At 43.4% G+C, this 16,572-nt stretch overlaps 3 non-coding genes across 3 annotated transcripts; 1 reads left to right on the top strand and 2 right to left on the bottom strand.

Annotated features, from left to right (window-relative positions):
• The first annotated feature begins 7,785 nt into the window (after positions 1 to 7,785).
• Positions 7,786 to 7,857, top strand: trnah-gug (transfer RNA histidin (anticodon GUG)). Its single transcript has one exon. It is a non-coding gene; the product is annotated as a tRNA-His (tRNA).
• Positions 7,858 to 9,816: 1,959 nt separating this feature from the next.
• Positions 9,817 to 9,928, bottom strand: LOC125982854 (U5 spliceosomal RNA). Its single transcript, XR_007486509.1, has one exon. It is a non-coding gene; the product is annotated as a U5 spliceosomal RNA (small nuclear RNA).
• A 964-nt stretch (positions 9,929 to 10,892) lies between these two features.
• Positions 10,893 to 11,002, bottom strand: LOC125982852 (U5 spliceosomal RNA). Its single transcript, XR_007486507.1, has one exon. It is a non-coding gene; the product is annotated as a U5 spliceosomal RNA (small nuclear RNA).
• Positions 11,003 to 16,572: the final 5,570 nt, after the last annotated feature.

The following is a 16,572-nucleotide window of genomic DNA, read 5'->3' as shown; positions in this document are numbered from 1 at the left end:
TCTTAGCCGTGTCTAAATTCAAAGTCAAAAGTCAAAGTCTGCTTTATTGTCAATTTCTTCACATGTCAAGACACACAAAGAGATCGAAATTACGTTCCCACTATCCCACGGTGACAAGACATAGTACACAATATACATACAAGTAAACAATGAATAAATAAGAGTGATGATGTCATGCTGTCATGTGTCGTCCTGGTCACTTCCTGTTTTATTGTGTAATTTTCCTCTCGTTCCAGTCGGTGTGTCCTTCCCCTGTGCGTCCGGTCACGTGACTCCCTGATTCCAAGTGTGTGCACCTGCGCCAATGACCAACTGTCTTCACTTGTGTTCCCCTCCTGTGTCCATATAACCCGCGCCTTTCCCTGTGTCCAGTGCCAGTGCGTCTTGCCTTGCTCAGAACACTAGCGATCACGAAACCCTCGAGTTCCACGTAGAAGCCTTCTTTGAACGACTTTGATCACCTATGTTAACTTGGTTACATAGTTATCTTCGTTATAGTCTTTCCCTCGGTTCGAGGCGCTTTGATTTCCCCTTTTTCTCTCTCGGTTCGAGGCGCCTTAGTTTCCCCCTTTTTTCCCTCATATTGAGGCGCTTTTTGTTACTACTGCCATTGGAGAAAATAAACACATCTTTGGACTTTGGAAACTCTGCATTCGAGTCCTCTCCCTGCTCCGCGCCTGACAGATGAATAAATAATAAATAAGCAAATAATATAATAAATACGAGGAGCAAAATTGGAGCAAGTGTGCATACAGCAGACAGTCAGAATATAGCGCAAAAATACAGGACGCTACGCAGAAGGGGGGAGAGAGTTCAGGATCCTAACGGCCTGAAGTATGAAGCTGTTGGTGAGTCTGGTGGTGCGGGAGCGCAGGCTCCTGTACCTCTTCCCAGAGGGCAGAAGATCAAACAATGAGTGAACGGGGTGACTCACACCACTCACAATCGTGGTTGCCTTGCGGGTGAGATGGGAGGTGTAAATGTCCTTCAGGGAGGGGAATGAAGCACCATTAATCTTACCAGCCGTGTTCACTATGCGCTGCAGGGCCTTCATGTTGTATTCAGTGTAGCTACCACCCGAAACATCACGTGTCACACAAATGCAGCCTGTAAATGATGCGCATGTGACATTGGCCTGTCGAAAATGGCAGAGAACGGGAGACAGCTGTGTTTCAAAGTAGGCCTCATTCGATAGTTGAATCCGAGACCTCTCCTACCCTAAGCGAGAATCATGCCCCTCGACCAACGAGCCCTGTATCAAATTAGCTGACGCCGTTACATTCCGATTGGTAGCGAATATGACATTGACCTGAGGACTGCATTTCGGTGATTAACGAATTTTGATAAATATCATGGCGTGGGTTTTCTCCGGGCACTCCGGTTTCCTCCCACATTCCAAAAACATGCTTGGTAGGCCGATTGAAGACTCCAAATTGTCCCTAGGTGTGAGTGTGAGTGCGATTGGTTGTCTGTCTCTGTGTGCCCTGCGATTGGCTGGCAACCAGTTCAGGGTGTCCCCCGCCTACTGCCTGATGACGGCTGGGATAGGCTCCAGCACGCCCGCGACCCCCGTGGGGACTAAGCGGTTCAGAAAATGGATGGATGGATCATGGCCAGTTTGCGCGTATTCTTTCAGGGTCATAATTGTATGTCTACCGCTGCCTCGTGGCAGCCAGGCCTAAAAAAAGATGAAATAAAGTGGATATTAAAACATAGGTGGACGTAATGTCTGGAAGCTTGTGTTTAACAGAAGACTGTTTGGCAACAATGAACAATGGACAAATTCAGCAAGGTAATTTAATTAGGCCGTGACCCAGATTTGTTCCGGGGATGCTGCGGCCACAACGCTACACGATCATGCAATAGCATACAATGAGTTTAGGGTCTTTTTTTAGGATCTGCAGCCAGGACACCCAGGCATACAATGAAAGAATGTTGATGTTAAAATGTTGGTGGAACTATCAGACTTCCAAAGACTTGAGATGAGACAACATTGGAAAAACTTGACAGTGTCCTTAAGTCACTTCAATGCATAAGTTTCAAGTGCACATAGCTAATGTTGACCAAAATGTGCCATATAAGGTAGCGAGGAATTGAAACTAGAATCTTCTGTTCCGTAGTCAGATGCATTATCCATTGTGTCCATTGCCCAGGAATAGGTTGTACCTTCCAAGCTTGTGTGTAATACTTTTGCAAACATGATTCAACCGGAGTTGCTGGGGCCGCAACGCAGAGTACTTATCACTATACGATCATGGCTTATATGTGGAAGCATAAAATGAGTTCAAAACCTTTAGGATCTTCAACCAGGACACCTAGGCAGACCATGAAAGAATGTTGATGTCAAAATGTTGGTGGAATTATCCAACTGCGCAGATCCGATAATCCCAAAGATTTGGGGTGAGACAACATTGAAAAAACGTTTTTCTTTGTTGACAGTGTCACTTCTTTTGTGGCTTACCTCTTCATCATTTCACATCTAAAGTATCGTATCATATTACCTTGCGGGTTATACCACACCGTACATACCATATCATGTCGCCCATACAACTCATGCATGAGATGCAGTGGCTGAGATATTCAGGCGATGTGTTGCTACCCGATTGTGGTCTCCACTCATCATTTCATATCACATCCTCGCCGGATTTTCAATATCTTCACATCGAAAGTATCTTGGCACAACGTACATAATGTGATGTGTCAACACAAATTGTCCAAGAAGAGGCGGCCGAGAGTTTAAGGTGATGGATTGATAATCCGCTGTGCTCTGCACGCATGGATTCCCATCCTCGTCGAAGGGTGGTTTTGAATCTGGAATCTGGCTTGTATTTGACTCTACATAGTAATATTTATATGCTCTTTGGTGGCTTGGTGGTACACTGGTTAGCACGTCCACTTCACAGTTAGGAAAGTGCGGGTTCGATTCCACCAACAGCTGTTGCATGTTGTTGATGATGTCTATTGCTGGGTCAGGAAAACTAAGATGTGGAGTAACGGTTTGTTCTTTATTGGCAAGATCTTGGAATTGTTTAATGGCGGTCAATGCACACGGCACTTCAGCAGATGTAACAACATCCCCCATCTCCAGGTCAAGCTATTATACTGTCCGGAAAAGGCGGGAAAGCGTCACCTGACTATTTTGTATCTATGTTTATGAGAGTCACTGTCCTGTGTGTGTGTGTGTGTGTGTGTGTGCGCGCGTGCGTGCGCGCGCGCGCGCGCGTGCGTGCGCGCGTGTGTGTAAGTGTGAGTACGTGTGTGTGTGTCTATTCCATGGTGTAATGGTTAGCACTCTGGACTCTGAATCCAGTGATCCGAGTTTTAAGTTTCAGTGGTACCTCAAATAATTGGTCAAATAGTATTTGATAAAGTAATCACATGTTCTCCGAGTTACAATGTCAACTGGTGGAACTTACTTTAGATCTTGGATGGTTCGAAAGCTAATGCTCTTCTAGATTACCGTATAATGTTGGCATGGTGTGATTGTGAGCACTCTGAATCTAGCAATACAAGCTCAGGTCTTGGTGGAACTTACAATTTGTAGTCATTTGTCTGGAACAAAAATTTGGAAATTCCAATCCAGTACATTGTGTACAGCACTATGAGTGTGTAATCACTGCTTCCACTAATTTTGTCAGTTTAGTAAAATGAGCGCCTTAGAGAGTGCATTGTGCTTAGAAAAATGATGCCCCTCCTTCTGTCACTGCCAGGGTTCCATAGTGTAATGGTAAGTACTCTGGACACTGAATCCAGCATTCTGAGTTCAAGTCTTGGTGGGACCTCAAATATATTGTCATATAGCTGGGTAGAAATTGTGAAATGGTTGCTTGTGTGCTGCCCCATGAAAGCCTATGCTTCTATACACCTGAGGGTTCCTTGAACACTCAACTCTGAAACCAGTGATCCCAGCTCAAGTCTCGGTTGGACCTCAACCCTTTGGTCATACACGGTCATATGCAAAAGTTTCATTCGTATGCAAAATCAATTTCAAGATTTTCCTTTATAAATCATTGGCTGTTCAGATCAGCAATATCAGTTAAATATATCATATAACGGACAGAGACAAAGATATTTGAAAAGTGAAATGAAGTTCATGGGAGTTACAGATTTGTCAAGAAGAATGGTCCAATATACCTTCAACCAGAATCCACACTCACATTAGAAGCAGCTATAGAAGCTTTAGGAAGTATCTAGAGCAGTGTTTCTTAACCTTGTTGGCGGTACCAAACCCCAGCAGTTTCATATGCGCATTCACCAAACCCCTCTTTAGTGATTTTTTTTTTTTTTTCAAGACAGAGATGTTTTTACTGGTGCACAAAATGAGCCGTGCATAAACATCACCTTGTTCAAAGAATAAAACAAACACAATGCATGAATTCACAACAAATGACATACCAGCAAATCAGTGTGACTTCTGCTTTTGCCTTTGCGAGACCAGTTCAGATATGTGGATATATAAATCAAGTGTGTTCGGACCTCTGCAGTGGAGGCTCTGTCGAACCCCTGAAAACCACTCACCGAACCCCCAGGGTTTGACCGAACCCAGGTTAAGAACCACTGGTCTAGAGGCTGTTATTTCTGCAAAAGGAGGATCTACTAAATTTATGTACCTGCCTACCTTTGTTGAAATAATGATTGCACACTGTCTGCAAATCCAATAAACTTCTTTTCACTTCTCAAATATCACTGTCGCCATCCACCGTGTATGGATTCGGGCTAGCCCCCAAGATTAAATTGGGCTAGTTGATCAACAGCAATGTTTTAAAGAAGGGTTCGTCTGGGAGTTGAACCCAGGACCTCCCACACCCAAAGCGAGAATCATACCCTTAGACCAACGAACAAGAATGAGGGCTTGCGGACCATGTTACATTCCGTGTAACGTTGGCCTGTCAAACGCTCCACATAATGATAGACAACAGTGTTTGCAAGAGGAGCTTGTCCGGGAGCTAAACCCAGGCAATCATGCACCCAAAGCAAGAATCATGCAAGAATCATTCCCCTGTACCAATGAGCCCCATAGTCGACCAGCTGACCCCGTTACATTCCGATTGGTAGCCCATGTGACATGGACCTGAAGACTGAATGTCAGTGATTAATGGAATAAATGGAATCTGGTTGGCCTAATGCTCCTAATTCCCTAACTTCAAGCCCTAACGCTAACTCTAAAACCCTAATAATAACCAAACCCTAATAATTAACCCCTAACCTGCTAACTCGCTAACGGTAACCCCCTCACATTTAACCCTAACCTTCAATGCTCCCCCTAAAGGTAGTGCCCTCTAAACTTGAAGGCAGGCATATATGAACCAGACCAGCAGATTGTCCCATTTCAGTACTGTTTTAGAAACCTTTACAGATGGTTAAAATCCACATAATAGGTATATGCGCATGTGTTCCGTGAGCGTTCTCCTTTCTGTCCCCTCCCTTTCCTTTCTTCCGCCAAGCAGTGCATCTTGCCCCAACACAGGGCATGTTCCTCGTTAGTATCGTGAATAGTATCTCTGCTTGTTGCGTGAAAGACCGGGGTTCGCTTTTCAACCCAAGTGCGTTAACCTATGTTTGCAGCAGAGTTATTATATAGCTGCATTGGTTGTGCGTGCGTCTGAACTTGAGTGACCTGTAAGTTTTTCAAATTGAACTGAAACTTTCATCTGTAGCCACCTTCTACTAAATCAGTGGTCCCCAACCTCTTTTGTGCCACGGACCGGTTACGTGTCAGAAATATTTTCGTGGACCGGCCTTTATATAAATAAATAACACATTTATACACCGTATGTTTCGGACTATAAGTCGAGGTTTTTTTTCATACTTTGGGTGGGAGGGCGACTTTTACTCAGGAGCGACTTATATGTGAATTTTTTCACAAATTTTTACTTTATCATTAACACTTTACTTATTTACTAGTATAGTTGATCACTTCACATGTTATTTTCACTTTTTAACCGCATGAGGGGGCACTATGGCTGTGGAATAATTGGAGCCTCACTGACAATGAGTTCCATTTACTGACTTCCGAAGTCGGGAGATTTAGTGATTTGGAGTTATACAGATTATTCGATAAACTTGTTATTTATTTTATAGTTATTTGATATGTAGTTTATTTAGAGTAGCAACGTGTATGTTGTTAGACTTCAGTAGTTTCCGATTTTTTAGGGAGGCCGTGAAGGCAGCAGGGCGTGGGGGGGGCGGAAAGAGCGATCCTGGGCGCTTGCGTGTGTTGGCTCACATGTTGAGCTCTTGATTTGTGAAATAAAGAGCCGGCCTGTTACCAAACCCACGTCTTGCCTGGTACTTCTGTAACGCTACGATATAGTTATATATGTAGATCTGTGGAATAATTGGAGCCGCCAACTGAAAATGAGGCTGACATCAGCGCCGCACGTAGGTCCGGAATCGACAGCTGTTTATTTTGGGGTTTTTTTTACACATAGGATGAATATTCCGGTGGATTTAATGATTTGGAGTGACACGGATGGTTTGTTAAAATTGATGTTTATATTACATTTATTTGATATATCTAGTCTGACGTCCGTGGCACACGTATTCTTTCCGGCGTCAATTTTTTTTTCTTTTTTTTTTTTCTCAAGTGACACGGAAGACGAAGATTCTGATGGATTTATTGATTTGGAGTGACATGCATGGTTCGATAAAATAGTTGTTTATATTTTTGTTATTTCATACATAGTTTATATATTGTTATATGGGCCTGTAGCAAAATTTGAACTGCAACGCGCCGCTGACATCGGACTTGTTGACTTGACTTAAATCACTGACATTCAGTCTTCAGGTCCATGTCACATGGGCTACCAATCGGAATATAATGGGGTCAGCTGGTCTAGTATGGGGCTCATTGGTGCAGGGGAATGATTCTTGCCTAGGGTTCTTTGATTACCCGGGTAAAACTCCCGGACGGGCTCTTCTTTGAAACACTGTTGTCTATCGTTGTGTGGAGTGTTTGACAGGCCAATGTTACACAGAATGTAACATGGTCTGCAAGCTTTCTTTGAGGCTCGTTGGTCTAGGGCATGGGTGTCAAACTCATTTTTGTCGCGGGCCACATTGTAGTCAAAGTTTCCCTCGACGGGCCATTATGACTGTCAACCCAAATAAATAAACGCCTCATATTATATACAGTATAAGCTACAAAACAAACTGACAAATAATTGCTTTTTCAAATCAGACTCGTGGAAACTTTTCACATATTTCAAAAATAATTTTAAGAAGATTCTTAAAAGTTCCGACAATTTGCAATGTTAGTATGACATAGATTTAATGCGCAATTTGTCGTTGCGGGCCACAGAAAATGATACGGTGGGCCATAACTGGCCCCCGGGCCTCGAGTTTGACACCAGTGGTCTAGGGGTATGAATCTTGCTTTGGGTGTGAGAGGTCTGGGGTTTAACTCCCAGATGATCCCTTCGTTAAAACATTGCTGTTGATCAACTAGCCCCATTTCATCTGAGGTGCATGTCACATGGGCTGTCAATTGAAACGAAACGGGTTGTGTTCATTTACCTTGGGTCTCTTGAATCTGTTGTTTCGATTCTCATCACTTGAATCTGCCGTCATGTGTCATCCATTGCGCCACTCACCCTACAAGACTGTATCGACTGTAAACTTGTGTGGAAAACTGTCATTGTCCAAAGGAAGGCTGTTTAGCAACAGTGACCAGCAGACAAATTCAACAAGGTCATTTGATTATACCATAACCCGGATTCGAATCGAACATTAACCACTACACGATCATGGCCTGTATGCAGTAGCGTTAATAAGATGCACATGTTGGCCATGATCGTATAGTGGTTAGTACTCTGCGTTGTGGCCGCAGCAACCCCGGTTCGAATCCGGGTCATGGCACACTCCAATTACTGTGTGGAATTTGTCCCTTTCTTAATATTGCTAAACAGCCATCTTTTGGACAATGACGATTTTCCACACGTTTGCGGTCGATAGCCTTAACTTGTAGGGCGAGTGGCGCAATGGATAAAGCATCATGGCGTATTCAAATAATGTCACCCATTTTTTATTTTATTTTTTCATTTTTGCAAAAGCTTACAAGCCACATATTCCCGTGGGGCTCGTGGAGCAATGGATAACGAACGCATCTGTCTACAGATCAGAAGATTCCAGGACTCCTGGCCAGCTCACATGCCATTTTGTGGTCAACATTAGCTATGTGTAATTTCTGTGAACTATTGGGTTGAAGTAACTCACAGACACTGTCAACCAATAGTCTTTCCAATTTTGTCTCATCTCGAGATTTAGGGATCATCGGATCTGCGTAGTTATTGGATAGTTCCACCAACATTTTAACATCAACAATCTTTCATGGTCTGCTTGAGTGTCGTGGCTGAAGATCCTAGAGAAAAGACCCTAAACATGCAACTGCATGTTGGCCATAATATAGCATTGAGGCGGCTGCAACCCCAGTTTGAATCTGGTTAATAGCCGAATGAACTTGTTGCAGTTATTTTTTATTCACCCTCAACAGTCTTACGTTGGACCATGACAAATTTACATACACGCAAGCTTACAGAAAATGACAACTTCCCGTGGGGCTAGTGGCTCGTTCCTTGCTCTGAACGGACAGCCAAAACGATTCCTAACACTTACTAATCAAGTCCTAACCAATTCCTGTGTGTGTATGGGGGAGGGGGGGGGGGGGGGGCAAAGGAACCAATCAGATGGCCCGAATCCATGCATGGCCGATGACGGCAGTGATCAACACAGTGATATTTGAGAATTGAAATGAAGTTTATAGGATTTGCAGACAGTGGACAATCATTATTTAAACAAAAGTAGGCAGGCGCATACATTTGGAAACCCCAACAGAAAAATGACATCAATATTTAGTAGTTCCTCCTTTTGCAGAAATAACAGCCTCTGAACCAGTGGTTCTTAACCTGGATTCGGTCAAACTCTAGGGGTTCGGTGAGTCGGTCTCAGGGGTTTAGCAGAGCCTCCCTCCACTGCGGAGGTCCGAACACACATGATTTATAAATTCGTGATAACGCATATCTGAACTGGTCTCGCAAAGGCAACAGCAGAAGTACTACTGATTTGCTGGTATATCATTTGTCGTGAATTCATGCATTGTGTTGGTTTTATTCTTTCAACAAGGTGGTGTCCATGCACTTCTGCATAAGTTCCGCTCTAGTCTTCTGGCCCAACTCTTTCGTACATATGATGACCATGGAAAGTTCTTTGCGAATGATCAATCTTTGCCTTTCATGTTCATCGGGACTACCCTTTTAATAGGTACCTACACTGTGTATTTGGATAGAGACTGCTGAAAGGGGACACATATATGCGTCGTGAACTACATGCATTACTGCGGGTGAAGAAGAGTGAACAAATAAGTCAGCAGACAAGCTTGCCGATTTATTAGTGCCCAGAAGAGCAGCACTCTGTTCCGTACTGTAACCTGCTAGGTTTGTTCCCGGTTCTTTATCTTTAATGCTCGATATGCTAACAGCAATTACCAAGAGGCAGCCTTCACAGTTTAACTCTTTAATGTATGCCAGAATGATCGATGCACAGCTGTGGAGCCCTTTCTGCCAGATGCGAAAGAAGGTCCCTCTCTCAGCGCCAAGGTTCCTGCTCTTATACTACTCTGGGCCGCCTTCCTGCAAGGAGGCGACTCTGCCTAATCTGTATGATAACGTGTGACCTTGTCGTCTTAACTGAGAGCGAATTCTACATATGTGCAAAGGGTGTCATAGAGAAGAGAAAGCTAATAAAGCAAGAGAAGGGTTGCAGCGATATAACGGCATAGCTCAAGCTACCCAGCTAAACACATGTGCCAAAGAGGCCTATTCTAACAAACCGTTGGTGAGAATGGCTAGAGATAGACTCTTATTGTTCCTCCCCACGGAAATCTTTAGTAAAAGGCGAACGATTTATTCGATCTGAAGAGAAAAAAGAATGAGCTGATAATCTGGGTGAAAACGGGCCACCCCACTGCTGGTCTCACCAAATTCACAGGGGGTCTCACACTCAAATTGCAGCAACCATTCCTTCTAATACAAACAATAGACGTTCATAGATTTACTATACTTAGAAGGCCTCAACCTAAATAGAAGGTTTAAACGAACGAGTATTTTGTGTTCATTAATGTCTTTTTTACTTAAAACATTGTTGGCGCACAGGATTGTAGGTACCTGATCGAACACATTCTTTCAAACAGCGATTGGGCGTCTATTTTGAGTATTGAAGGTAAAAACAGTTGTATGTCTTGGTACGTGTACTTTTGATATCAGAGAATGGGAAATGATCCCATCTCTGTGTTTTATTTGAAAACATGTGATTTCATAACGACACAAATCGGGAAAGAAAATACGATCGTAATTTCTCAAATGATTTCTCAAATTTCAGAAGTGCTCTATATCTCTCGTGTCGCAAATAATTGAGGCTTTTGTCGTTGCAGTGGAGGTGAATTTGGAGTGTAATTCACCTCCACTGCGACGGTGGCGTTCGAGATTTGACATTTGAATATAAATCTGTCCGTTACATTCCGATTGGTAGCGAATATGACATGGACCTGAGGACTGCATTTTAGTGATGAACGAATTCTGAGCGACTTCTACATATGTGCAAAGGGTGTCATAGAGAAGAGAAAGCTAATAAAGCAAGAGAAGGGTTGCAGCGATATAACGGCATAGCTCAAGCTACCCAGCTAATCACATGTGCCAAAGAGGCCTATTCTAACAAACCGTTGCTGAGAATGGGTAGACGGGGAAGCCTGTAAGTGAGTCCGTCACTCGCATACTCCATCGCTTCTCGGCCTTTTGGCTAAAATCAAGTGTAGTCTCGGTTCTTGGGTTTGAGGGATTAAGAGAGCTGATCATAGAAGAGAGAATTTTAACCATAAAAGTGGTGCCAAAGAGGCCTATTCTAACAAACCGTTGGTGAGAATGGGTAGAGATAGACTCTTATTGTTCCTTCCCACGGAAATCTTTAGTAAAAGGCGAAAGATTTATTCCATCTGAAAAGAAAGAGAGATCTGATAATCTGGGTCAAAACGGGCCACGTCACTGCTGGTCTCACCAAATTCACAGGCGGTCTCACACTCAAATTGTAGCAACCAGTCCTTCTAATACAAACAATAGACGTTGATAGATTTACTATACTTACAAGGACTCAACCTAAATAGAAGGTTTAAACAAGTATTTTGTTTTCATTAATGTCTTTTTTACTTTAAACATCTTTGGCGCACAGGATTGTAGGTACCTGATCAAACCTTCTTTCAAACAGCGTCACCTATCGATTGGGCGTCTATTATGAGTATTGAAGGTAAAAACAGTTGTATGTCTTGGTACGTGTACTTTTGGTATGAGAGAATGGGAAATGATCCCATCTCTGTGTTTTATTTGAAAACGTGTGATTTCATAACTTTATTCAAATCAGGGAACAAAATACGATCGTAATTTCTCAAATGATTTCTCAAATTTCAGAAGTGCTCTATATCTCTCGTGTCGCAAATAATTGAGGCTTTTCTCGTTGCTGGCATGGTTTGGAGTGTAATTTACCTCCACTGTGATGGTGGCGTTCGATATTTGACATTTGAATATAAATCTGTCAATTTACTTTAGAAAGTAAATGTTGTTTTCTAGAAATCTATACTGAGATGTATGAGGAACAACAATCGGGCGTATTCTTAAAAAGACAGACCTACAGCCGACAAAAAGGTTTTGATACGTTCATATCATATGACGAGTCAGGAACGTGGTAATTCCATATTATTTTGCATTGACTAATTTGGTTAATACAGTTTAGCAAGCAAATGCACAGTTCCATAGTACAGTTAATAACATGCTCAAAAGCATTCAGTGTGTCACAGCACCGCAGACCTAAACTCCATGTACGTACGACTGCGTGTGATTTTTGTTTTAATCAAAAAGACCAGGGGAGAGCGCGAACGCAGTCCACGACTGTTGTGTTTATACGGAGTAGAGATGAACGCGAATGCAACTTCTTTATTCAGCAACTTTTTATTTTCTCCCCACTCATGTCTTACATAGCAGTACAATGCCCCTGGCGCACCACAGAGCCCCCAACTGTCAACATTATTTGAGACCTCCAATAACAAACTATATAATATTATAGTTTCAACATACGATAATACCACATCTCCCTTTTTCCAGGGATCATAGGGTAGACTGCCTTTGTCTCGTCAGACCTTAGAGCAGTGGTTCTTAACCTGGGTTCGATCGAACCCTAGGGGTTAGGTGAGTCGGCTTCAGGGGTTCGGCAGAGCTGGTATGTCTTTCTTTAGGTCTTCAAATGCTGCTTTTGTCCTTTTGGGGCACGACCACCATGCCGGCACACCAATCAGTTGGCTCCTTCACCCGACTAATGACGCCCAGAGCTTCCATGCGCTGGAGCTCTCTCTTGACTTCACCCACCAGTGGTAGTGGAATCCTCCTGGTTTTTTTTACTGAATATGGCACGGCACCTGGCTTGACCTTTATGGTGTATGTTTGTTGTAGCTAACCCAGACCGCTGCGCAACTTGGGGTAACTTGCCTTGAAAGTCTCCATGTCTATGCTGTCGACTCGGATAAGCAAGCCAAGAAATGTGCTCTGGTTTTGATCAATATATCAGTGTTTTTTTTTCATTTGCCGTTCTCATCCCTGATGTTTAGATCTGCTTCAAAATGAGGCTTGTCATCTTTCTGTGGCAACTGTGATTTTTTTCTGTGGCTCATCACCTGACACCTACCCACAGTTTGCGGTGTATTTGTCTCCCTAGACTCAATATATATATTTGTGTGTGTATATATAAACAGTGATCTCCAAGAACCACCATCATGTGTTTTTTTTTTTAACAACGATTACTTCTAGAACATTCCTTGAAAATAATACGTCCTCATCAGTGAGTTGTTTTAGAACAGGCCTGTCGGCTACTCATGTGGTAGTTGGGGGCTGCCTTTTGCCGATGGGCACAACTGTAGTGAATGCAAACTTCCTGTGTTGCAGAGAAGAACCAGCGGACACACATAGTCATTGCTTTTCTTTTTGTACCTTTAATCAGAAATCTGCTATTGGCTGTAATGAAGATTTGGCACACAAAACGTACCTATATTCCTGGACTTGGACTCTGACTCGGGGACTCGGACTCGGTCGGACTCTGTCATTTTTGCCGGACTCGGACTCAGACTCGGTGCTGATTTTGACCGAGTCCACCGAGTCCGACAATAAAAAAATCACGTTCAATTTTATTTTCATCATGCTGCTCAGAATGCGAGTAGGAATACTGTCCACAGCCCTGCTTACGATCAATGCGGCCACGTTGAGTTGCACTTAGGCTAATGTTTACATTATGTACCAATGTCAAGGACGATTATGTCACCCAGCTTATATCATTGATGTGTTTCGATAGTTGTGGGGTCGTCACTAATTATTTGTGTTTAGATAAATGTCTGAGCTATAATGGTGTAATTAATGATTAAAAAATATTATCTTACATGTCCCGTGTTTCAGAATGGTTATTTAATTGGGCAAGAGTGTTTTCAAGCGTTTTGCCTCATGCCAATGGCACTCAGGGCTAAGGGTGGGCTTCAATGACCATTTTTGTAAAGCCACGCATTTAATACCATGTCAAATAATATATTAGAGTGTAGGTTATGTTCCAATGTATCCACTTCTATCGGTTAAATTGTCAACCGTACATTTATGACTATGCCTCGAGTGATCTACGTTATGAACTAGCACAACTCCGGTGGGGCAGGGAAAATGTTATCGATCCGACGTCCGATTGGAACGTCGCCTCACTTTTACGTCCGCCCTCTCAGCAAGGGATCCTATATAAGCCGAACCAGCCAGTGTGAAAGCAGTTGCGTTCGTTCTGATAGATTTTGATCTAAATTAGCCTTGACTAAAGACGAAGCAGTCACATGAATTAACGGAAAAAATTGACAGCCGGACTGGGACCCGGACTCGGACTCGGTGGTCAAGAGGCCGGACTCGGTGCAAAAATCCGACCGAGTCCACAGCCCTGGCTCAAACCTCATTGAATAAAGTACATAAGCAGACAAGTATATTCACATATTAAATAAATAAAAGAAACATTTTAAACATATAATTATACCTACACACCAAATCAATAAAGAAGACATAACTAGACATTTTTGATAAGTGGTAATGAGAAAGGTTTTTATAACTTTATGATCTGATATATATATTTCTGAGCACTTTGAAATAACAAATGTTTTTTGATATATTGCCTGAATAGCTTAATGACCCTTAAGGAACTGTTCAATGCATGCCTGATGATTTTCTAAATCACGGACACTGCCAAAGTCGTCTAAAAATGTTCAGTACTTGATTGTATCTTATGTTTTGACTAATTCTAGACACCAGTTTTCGATTACTACTGAACGTTCTGGACAGAGGGAAATATTTTGCCTAACAAAGAAAAGATATGGTTGAAAGCATGATTAAACTAAGAATATGATGACGTAAGCAAGTACATGGAGATCAAAAGAACAAACAAACAAAAACATGGTAAGTGGTGAGTACAAACTTTGCATGGTCAGGGAACATTAATAAATAGGTAGATGATGTCACAGCCAAAAGCTCACATAATTCCGTACAAAATGACAAAATTGAAAGAATGATGAATGGATGAGGTGGAACAGTATATGTGCAAGAATGTTTACAGGAAGGTCACTTGGAGATAAAACCAGCAGGTGCCAGAGGGAGACAGCCAAGCCAAAGACGATCGTCAAGGCTGAAAGACGGAAATGACAACAACAGCCCCCACAAATCGAATCTCCCATAATCAGCACCCAACCCCACGGAACCAGCTCTCACCGAACCAGCACCCACTCCCATGGAATCAAACTCTCCTGTGAACTTGCCCCACCCCAAAGACTCATCACCCATCAAACTCGGCCCACACTGGCCGACTGAATATAAGCTGACCAAAGAACCTTGAAGGTGGCCTTTTCTGAATGGAGACTTTGCGCTCTTGAAAGGCCCAGCGCTGTATTGTACTTTCCTGAAGACAGAGCTTTCTGAACAAGAATTGTGATTGAACTCAACCAACCTGTGTAAGCCTAATTTCTGCTTCAGTGTCTTAGCATTTTCCTAAATCTGAAGAAATCAAACGAGCACACAGTGAGTAAATTGGATAACTGGTGATTGGCAATGATTTTTGCCGTGAGGCGCAGATAGTGCGCTCCCTAAATTGTGGACAAAATCCAACAGGTGCATGAACTCAATCTGTTCTTCAACAGATTTGATTCCGCCTCCCCCCCACCCCTTCACCTCGCTCCGCATCTTTTTCTACCACCTTCGACACTCCAGCCCCCCCGCCAGCTCACCAACCCCCTCCCCCGGAGTCACTCTTCTGTCTCCTGTCTCCACTCCATCACCCCGGTCTTCCGACATCCCCCTCTTCTTTACAGATCTTCAGGTTCACTTCAGAAAGATCAAAGCAGGGAAGACCCCGGGCCCAGACGGCATCTGGCCGAGACTGCTCAGGGATTGTGCGGACCAGCTGAGTGGTGTGGTCAGGTACCTGTTCAACCTAAGCCTGAGCCTGAACAAGGTCCCAGTACTGTGGAAGACCTCCTGCGTGGTCCCTGTATCAAAGGTGCCATGCCCCAAGGAGCCTAACCACTTCAGGCCTATTGCCTTGACTTCCCACCTGAAGAAGACTATGAAGAGGATCATCCTGGGTCACCTGCGTTCACTAGTGGGAGCGCAGCTGGACCCCCTGCAGTTTGCTTACCTGCCTGGTGTTGGGGTGGACAATGCATTGATTTATTTACTGCACAGAACACTGCTTCACCTGGAGGACAACAGGAGCACTGGGAAGATCATGTTCTTTGTTTTCTTCAGCGCTTTTAACACCATCCAGCCGTCACTGCTTAGGGTGAAGATGGAGAAGGCGGGTGTGGACCAGTGCCTGACTGCATGGACAACGGACTTCCTCACCGACCGGCCGCAGTTTGTGAGGTTACATCGCAGTGAGTCCGACGTGGTGCACTGCAGCACTGGTGTCCCCCAGGGTAGGGTGCTCCTTTCCTTTTCACCCTGTTCACGTCAGACTTTACCCACGACACCGCACACTGCCAAATCCAGAAGTTCTCCGACGACATGGCCATTGTTTGAAATGTCGCAGAGGGGAACGATCTGGAATATAGGTTGGTCATCAAGGACTTTGTCAGCTGGTGTGAGCTCAACCAGCATCAGGTGAACAACACCAGCAAGACGAAGGGGTTGATTGTGAGCTTCGGGAGGACAGCACTGTCATGTAACATGGAGATAGAGATGGTCCAAATGGTAGAATATGGATTGTTCACAGGGATAAATCGACAGAGCTGATATTTCCAAATTTGTCCAAAAGATGGCGCCAGACCAAAACATGAGACCAAAAGAGAGGCCAGAATAAGCCAGACCAGTTAAAATAGAAAAGAGGAACACGGTGTCAGAGTGTAAGTCACGCATGGAGGCACAAATGAAATTTTTATTATGTGTTTTTTATTTTTGATTTTTTTGCTTGGCTAAAAATGTACTCTGTAACCGCTTTAAGCAATATTATTTGTCAATTCGATCAAGGGACCCG

This window comes from Syngnathus scovelli, chromosome 15 (assembly GCF_024217435.2).
Source record: "Syngnathus scovelli strain Florida chromosome 15, RoL_Ssco_1.2, whole genome shotgun sequence".
NCBI classification, from domain to species: domain Eukaryota; kingdom Metazoa; phylum Chordata; class Actinopteri; order Syngnathiformes; family Syngnathidae; genus Syngnathus; species Syngnathus scovelli.
The sequence above is the reverse complement of the archived record's forward strand: the minus strand, read 5'-3'. Positions and strand labels throughout refer to the sequence as shown.